Genomic DNA, 7,288 nt, shown 5'->3' on the forward strand with positions numbered 1-7,288 from the left:
TGGGAACCTACCGGTTGCCCAGCCTGGCCCTGGGGGAGAAGGAGATCCCGTGTTTCACGGGCAGGAATCCAGCCCTGGGACCCTGTGCTGCTTGCCCGGGGCTGCTACCATTAATGCAGTCGCACAGGACAGCAGCCCCAGCACCGTGTGCCTGGAATCGGGGGCAGTCAGAAACCTGAACTCCCAACAGAATCATTTAGGTCAAACTCAAGACCAAAGCAAATACTGGTGGATTAGCAATCATATTTCACTGGTAAGTGCTGGACTGCACTATCTCAAATGCACCTTTTTTGTTGATCCATTTTTTGGCAGCAGAGGCAAGGAGAAAATAGGTAGTTTCTAGGTTATTCTGAAGCAAGAAAAAGATGTGGAGCTGACGCATAGGAAAGAATGAATGGACCTGTCGCACCATGGCTCAGCAGCAGCAGTGGCTTTTGATCAGTTTATAGCAATTGGGCCTGATCTGTTCACAACAAATATGGCTGAGTGCTTTTTTTGCAATGCACTGTAGGCCAAGTAAGTGTCTTTACCGTATCTGACAGTTGGAGGTGAACTGGCCAATACTGTACTGGCAATGCTTTGTACAGGAACAGAGGTGTCATCTTTTGTTTGTTTGTTTGTTTTTTAGACAAGAGGTATGTTGACTGGATATTTGAACACAGGATTTCAGTGGCAAAAAATGTGGCGGCCTCTCCCAACAGCAGGAAACCACTGGCTGATGCTCTTGCACAGCATGCCTGCTGCCCCACTGCTGCAGCTGCAGGGAAGGGGTAGAGGAGAGAAGGGGAACAGGAGGGTGGAGGTACCTCCTTAGCTCCATTCCAGTGCCCTTTTCCCCTTAGGCAGTGCCAGGGACTCCTGTTCCTTACCCATCCGTTGCTACGCTACTGCTAAGAGTGAATTTTGGGGAATGCTGGGCAGCCCCCCTCCACCTGGAGAAAGCAAACCCCAAGAATGTACAGGGCGGCATCAGAAGCAGCTGGGGTAAAACAGTCTGAAAGCAGGAGGACTGGCCAGACTACAGAACAGCAGTGTGCTGAACCACCTCCAAGAAAAATACAATTCTGTCAGTCTTTTTAAGACCAGTCTCCAAATGGTGCGTGGACACCAGCGAAATGAAGTTATTCATCAGTAACTGAAGCCTTATGAGATGTATTTCTACATGCACATTCTCCCTGCTGAGTGCATCTTATCCTGTGCACTGGTCAGTGCCTTCACAGTACCTGCAGAGTGTGCTCTAGCCCTGCCTCTTCTTGTGTTTCCACACTGAGGGGGTAATGGTGGGGTGCTGCCAGGACCCAGAGTCCATAGCTGCTGGGGCTGTGTCCCCCCCTTGGTTACGGGACTCCCAACTCCAACTGGCCTTGGTGCATCTGTAACAAGAAGCCAGAAGCCTCCTGTAACTTGAGAGGAATCTGCAGCAGAGTGAGCTGGCTCAAGGAAAGTTAGCAGCTAAAGAACTAGCTACCTGCTAGCCAAGTTGTAGCCAGAAGCCAGCAGTAACAGACAAGCAGGACAGCTAGCCAGGCTGCTTGGGGGCTAAGAACTGCAAACAGCAGCTAAGCAGCCACAAGGGCAGGCAGGAAAGGCCTTGTATTCAGAACAAACACACTAGTGATCACTGCTGAGCGGAAGGGGGCAGGGCTTAGCATGTCCATAAGCACAGGGCCTGAGCCTGCAGTCACTCTGGCCCGGGAGAGCTCTGGGGCAGGGGGAATGCTAGAGGGCTCCTGGCTAGGGCTATCTTAACTAAAGCAAACAATACAATACTGCTACCCCACAGGGGAGTATTACCTGGGGTAAGGTGAAGCCTTGTTATGCAGGCAGATAACTATTGTTTATGTTTGGACCCAGAGGGCATTTAGTTTGTGTTAGCCAGAAGGTTTCCACTGTGGTTAGTTTCAACTGATGGTTTGGGTGTAGCAAAAAGGGAAGCATGCGGAGACTACGGCAGGGCACCAGAGGAGTGTAGTGTGGGCTAACATACAGCGGGGTGCCAAGGGCATGCTAGCTTTTTGAGCCTTGCTAGAGGGGCTTTGGTTCAGGACACCATAGACTCGGGCCTGAGAGGCAGGCTAAAGCCTAGAGGCAGTCTGACAGGGGAACTGAAGCCTGGTACAGCTGCAAGCCAGCTAGGGCAGGGGGGCCAGGGCCCAAGTGGGGACAGAGCCAGGGCAAGGAGGCCCTGTGCACTTGAAAGACAGGCAGGGCCAGAGGGTCCAAAACCAAGAAGAGCATAGCCAAGACCAGGAGGAGAAGGGCAGGAACCTGGCAGCTTAAAGGAAAGTGGAGATAGGGCCAGGGGCCCAGCAGCCCAGAAGGGCAGTGCCTGGACTGGAGCCCAGAAGCTGGATCCAACAGTGGATTTAAGTTGATCAGCCCAGCAAGAGAGAAGGGATGGAGGTGAAGTCACAACAAGGGGAAACTGATAGGATGAGACACACCTGTGAGGCTTGGGCATGCCTAAAAGGGACAATGAAGAGGCCATGAAATTGCCCTTAAGGTGGTAAACAATTGGACCATAGCCTGTGAGCAGATGGGATCTTGCTTGGGGATCCTTGGGGCAGCTTCCCTTTTACAAGTACATATTTACATCAAAGTGTAGGAAGTGAATAGAAAGAGGGGATGCCCGATTAATAGGGCAAGATGGGGGAATCATTGCCACCCCTGGGGCTGACCCTTTGTTACAGCAGCCTTGTGGCTGGGAGCCCAGTCAACTAACAGGGCTCTCAGTTGAAGGGATGACCCTGCTATATGTGCAAATTAAAGCTGGATACCAACCAGCTATAAAGTTAGAACTTGAAATTATGTACTAACTTTATAGCTGTCTGGACCTTTTTATGGCCTAACACTCAGCACGTGTAGCTGGCTTCAATTAAAGTGCAATTAACCTGCTAATTGTGCAATACTTGTAATATATAGAGGGGGCCTGAAGTGCAAATCTACTCTGAGTTCTTCCTGTAAGGAAGAATACCAGCAAGTTAATCCGCTGCCCCAAATGAAGAGTTACTTTATCTGGGTAGAAGATAGTGTAGAAAGGATCTGCCATGAGTACTCAGATCTCACTGACTTGTCTTGCCAATACAATTGCTACCAAGAAAGCTGTTTTCACAGAGAGGTTTAGAAAACAGCTCCATACAATGGGATCAGAACATTTATCTGAGGAGAGACCTTAAACAGGCCCTTGAGTAATATGAGGGCTGTTAAATGAGAGAATGTGAGCTACTTTTTGACTGGCTGGTAGAAAGCTGAGAGTGCTGCCAGCTGTATCTTAGCCTGGGTAATGGAAAGGCTGTTATACTTTAAATGCAGCAGATAATGGTACAGTAGACCTGGTCAGGTTGATATTCTTTGCCAAAAACCTAGTCCATTATGCCAAGTACTTAAGCTTGTGGAGTCCTTTCTGCTATGGGTAAGAATCTCTGATTTGAACAGAACATTCTTACTCTGTCTGCAAGAGCCATCCAGTATTCAAGCTATGGAAGAGACAGACTGGCAGTCCACATGGAGGATCTCCCCTCTTCTATGCATTAGCAGGCCTCTCCTTTGGTCCATGAAAAGCTGGTATATGTACCTTCACACCTATGAGCAAGAATACTCCCAAGGATTGGAGAGAGGCCCTTGAATCTTTCAGTTTGGGAGAGAAATCATCAGTCCTATGGAAGATGAGCTTTATGTCCTCAAACAGGAGGTTTCCACTGTAGCCTGGATCTTCTTGAGGAAGCCTAATTCCTGCAACTATGATGATGGGTGCCTAGTCACTGCTGATGCCACAAACCTGGCTGCAGCATCTATTATGTCCAGGGCAACCTACAGGGCTATCTTTGCCACCAGTTGTCCCTCTTAAGAGTAAGAACATCAGATCTTTCCTTCTGTCCAGAGTAACTGAGTTTGTCAGGCCCATTAACTTCCCATAGATGCAAAAGTTTTAACAGGCTAAAAGCAATTGCGAGAAAGTTAAACAAAATACAGAATTGGGATACAACAGTAGCAACAACAGAAGAAAGGTCAGAAACTGAAAATACCCAGAAGAGATTAGATCTGTTGTTAGAGAATCATTCCTACGGAGAGAAGGCAGGCCCAGTCACGAGAGACAACACAGAAAACAGAAGGGTGTGCTATCTACCAGGAGCAAAGATATGGGACCTAAATCTGAAGTTGAAGAAGGTTCTGATGAGAACAGGGAAGAATCCATATTTCATTCTTTGTGGGGAACAATTATGCTAGGATGATGAAGATGTTGCCTTTACACATCTTGACAAAATGGCAGTTTTCCAGCTGCCTGAGTGGCCCATCTGGCACCAATGCACAGTTTTCAATTCTATTAGCCGTGCAGTGTGGATGGGTGTGTATGGTGGCCATACAGTGCTAACCACCAGATCACAGAATGGGGTTTCTGTACCCCCTTCTCCAGCACTCCTTTTAAAATGCTGACCTCCTTGGCAGCAAAGGAAGGAATAAATATGGAAGAGAAGGAGAGAACAAGCTAGAGCAAATGTGCCAAACATGCAGCCTGTGCCTGGCCTGTGGAGCCCTATGATGCAGCCCATAAGTCTCTGGACTGACCACGGGTCCCATTACCACATGCTGTGCATGGCACATGGGCTGGAGCTGGCATGATGCGTCTATGCACAGCACAGGGCATCAGACTGAGGCATATGGCACCCTGCCTGACCAGCCCTTTGCACTGGCTCCAGAGCCAGTCTGGATTGGGCCATGCCAGAGCCTGCAAACAGCTGGTTCGATGGGGTGCTGCATGCAGCATGTCTAACCCCTATGCTATGTGTGGCACATGCAGCCAGTCCAGCCCTGCAACACTGCTGGGAACTGAGAGAGGTTTAAATCCTTGCAGCTGTGGGGTACCTAGAATCCAAGTCTCCTGCCCAGGTGCCCTTGCCATTTGGTTCCTGGGATTAAAATATGAGAGGATTCTCTTCCTTGTCTTTTCTGAGACTTAAGCATGTGTTTATGCATACTTTCATATCAACATCACAGGGGCAAAAGAATTACTAACTGACATTAGTACCAAAAAAGCCATTCAGGCACACAAGGGATAACTGATCTCCCTTTGCATGGCCATCTGAAGCCAGAATTAGGCCATCATGGGAGGGACATGGCTTTACACAGACCTGCTTGAACTCTGGGATTCCAGCCATCTGAAAGGAAGAAAGTGCCACCCCTGCTATACCACAAGCAGAATGGTTCAATGCAAGTAAGTGGAGAGAATGCATCTTTGGATGAGCTAAGCTGGTATCATCGTATGGCCTCGTTGAATTTATAGGGGTAAAAAGGGAGCAGGCACCAGCCAGCACCAAGCTGAAACATTTAGGCTACCCTAAAAAAGGGAAAAACAATAAAGTTAATCTTAGTACTATTCCTAGTTCACTCAATGTGTTTCCTGAGAGACAGCTGTTGGATTGGCGGGAAGGGAAGAGGGGAGAGAGAGACAGAGTTTGAATTTTGGATTGTTTTGGAGGCTTTAGGGCTGCCAGAAACTCTGAAGGAGTGGTTGAAAGGAACTGAGAAAAGAAAGTAGCACTGCCTCTTATCCCAGGGCCTGGGGAAGATGCAGGGCTAATGCATATTCTAGGAACACTCATAAAAAATCTCTAACCAAAGCACAAGGCATGAGACATTCTCACAGGTGGGTGCATGTATGTGGATGTAATGGGGCCCCTACCCCATTACTGAAGGGACGGAGAAATCAAGGATCAGCTGGTTGGCTCCAGCCTCCTGGATGAACTAAAAATGGCAGGGGAGTGGAAGTAGTGGGTCAGGTAAGACATAAGCCTAGGACCAGATACAAGGCAGGCAGTCTGGACTTGCAGAAGCAGAGCTCCAGAGAGAAGCAGAGCCTGACCAGACAAGAAAGAAGGACTCCAGGCTGCAGGGAAGGTGCAGGAAGCCCCTGCACCACCAGGCACCCAAATATAGATATTTTGGGGCCTTGCATATTAGTTTTGCCACAGTGTGATGTTAACCCAGGGTGGGGAACCTTTTGTTTGAGAGCTGAAGCTCATATCTTTTAGTTTGAGTTTAAATGGCAGAGGACTGGGTTGTGGCTGTAAGAGTGAAGGAAGTCACTGAGAAGGATGCCAAAGGCAACCCAGGTTCACCCACTGTTGAAGAAGAAGGACTGTGATGTTGGACAGCAAAGATGGGCTGAGGATCCAAGAGCCTGCAAAAAGTGAGACTGGGGGCCAAGAGTCCTGAAACACTGGACCTGCAGGGGCCTCAGCCTAACACCCAAAACTCCCTGTCATCTAGGGGCAGCCTCCCAGCCCCAGTATATCATCAAGTCATGGCAGGAAAGACTAAACGGTGGGGCCCTGAGAGGCCAGAGGGGGAAGCAAGGCAGAGTCTGGGCAGACACTAGCAGGCCCAGCACTGAACCCACTACAAACTATTCAAAATGTTACTGACTGGCTTTAAAGTCTCAGTGGAGGCAGGGCCTTAATTTGGTAGGACTGTGTGTGTGGGATCATGGAAAAAAAAGAGGACTCAACAATTGTACTGAATAGCCATGAAGGGGGAACCTGTGAGAAGACCCCAGTTGGTTTTGTTTGACCAAGGTTTAAGTAAATGGTAGGGAACAGGTGCCAGATTCTCTTCCACCTATTGGGTGTCTAAGTGGTTTTAGGCCTCTAAATGATTCTATTCCACCCTGTTCAAGTGGATGAAAATCTACTGATCCATCTATTTCTGTAACACACCGTCAATTGATCCTTAGGACTGGCCCACAAATAACTGTCAAGGAAGAGGACTCACCCATCTTTTGTATTAGCACTTTTTCAGGGACTCAATCTGGGTGAAATAGAATCACACATATGCACGGAAGTCCATATGTTCACTCAACATTCTAGTGTTTCAGGGCTGAACATGTAAATGGCCCAAAACCAAGACTAGCAAAACATGGGGGAGTCCAAGAGGATGCCAGGTAGAGGATGTGTGGTTCATTTGGATGGCTATTGGTCTGGAAGGGAGGGGGCCTGCATTCTAGCCTGAGACTTTGCACCCAAAAAGGTAGAAAATTACCCACTGCACTGCTCTCCATCCCTTTTTTCCAATGACAATTAAATGTAAGGGCCTTCTTCCTTTCTCAAACACATCTGACATGGCTGCTACCAAGAGCTCATAGTTTATTAAAGCACTTTGCTGAGGGCTGAGAGATGGAGGTGCAAACTCCCTCTGAGTAAGGGGACAGGGAGGGGAGCCAGGACCCAACTCTTTCACTCCCAGAGTCAGTGCCCTAACCACTAGGCTACTCAGCTAAAAAGATAGGAGTTCC

The 7,288-nt window shown here is 48.5% G+C and overlaps 1 protein-coding gene across 1 annotated transcript in view; it reads right to left on the reverse strand.

Moving 5' to 3' along the window:
- GAS7 (growth arrest specific 7) overlaps positions 1 to 7,288 on the reverse strand; it is a 278,601-nt gene that overhangs the window by 99,123 nt on the left and 172,190 nt on the right. The gene's annotated exons all lie outside the window — the stretch shown is intronic.

Source organism: Alligator sinensis, unplaced genomic scaffold, assembly GCF_000455745.1.
Source record: "Alligator sinensis unplaced genomic scaffold, ASM45574v1 scaffold1023_1, whole genome shotgun sequence".
Lineage (NCBI taxonomy): Eukaryota > Metazoa > Chordata > Crocodylia > Alligatoridae > Alligator > Alligator sinensis.